The sequence below is a fragment of the Triticum aestivum genome, unplaced genomic scaffold (genome assembly GCF_018294505.1).
Source record: "Triticum aestivum cultivar Chinese Spring unplaced genomic scaffold, IWGSC CS RefSeq v2.1 scaffold40964, whole genome shotgun sequence".
Taxonomy (NCBI): domain Eukaryota; kingdom Viridiplantae; phylum Streptophyta; class Magnoliopsida; order Poales; family Poaceae; genus Triticum; species Triticum aestivum.
The window spans coordinates 4,312-5,454 of NW_025230541.1; positions in this window are offsets into that span (position 1 = coordinate 4,312).

Sequence of the window (1,143 nt, forward strand, 5' to 3'; positions counted from 1 at the left end):
ATATATATATATATATATATATATATATATATATATATATATATATATATATATATATATTAGTGGCAAACATAGAACTAGCTAGCTAATCACAATAAGGAATCATGTTAGTGGCCTCGACGCTGCTTCTCTAGGGTTTGGGGTCGCCTCGACACAACGCTTCAAGGGTTTGGGATGGCCTCGACGACAACGCTCTTTTAACTTGATAAATTTGGGTGGCCCCGAGAGAGTTAATTTGTCGGGTAGGGGCGCGGCGGGAGGGGGTAGGAGACCAACATCGTTTTCTCTCTAGGGTTTGGGTGTCCTCGATAGTTATCGGGGAGGGGGTATCGGTACCACCCCCTAGCTCGTGTTGAAGTTTCTTCTTTCTCCTCTATTCCTTTCTTTCTTCTTCTCCTCTTCTTTTTCTTCTTCTCCCTCGAGAAAGGAAAATAATTAATGAAAAGGAAGAAAAGAGAAAGAAGGAAGAAGGAAGAAGAAGAAGAAAAAAAAGAAGAAAAAAAAGAGGAGAAGAATAAAGGAATAGAGGAGAAGAAGAAAAAATAGAATTCTATTTTTTCTTCTTCTCCTCTATTCCTTTCTTCTTCTCCTCTTCTTTTTCTTCTTTTTTCCTCTTCTTATTTATTTCTCCTCTTCTTCCTCTCCTCTTTTTCTCCTTTCTTCCTCTTCTTATTTTCCTTTTTCCTCTCATTCTTTTAGTATTGCTTGTTTAAAAAAATTGTTCAGATAGAAAATTTCGAAAAAAAACAAAGGTTTTGCCTAATGCATTGTTCATATGAATATACAAACATTTGCATATTCTACAATAATTAATATCACCAAAAAAAATCTATGAACAGAAAAAAACCTAACTTTTCTAAAAATCTATCTTTTGCATATATGAAAACATTAATACACATATGAACAAAAAATACATATATGAACAAAAACATGCTCTGAACAATTTTTGAACATCTACATACACATAGCCACATACATACACATATACATTATATATATAGCCACATACATACACATATATATATATACATTGAACAAAAAATTAAACTAATAAAAATTAACAAAAACAGAGCTGGAGCGGCGCGGTGGCTCACAGCGGCGGCGGCGCGCGGGGGCGGGCGACGGCGACGGGGCAGGGGCTCG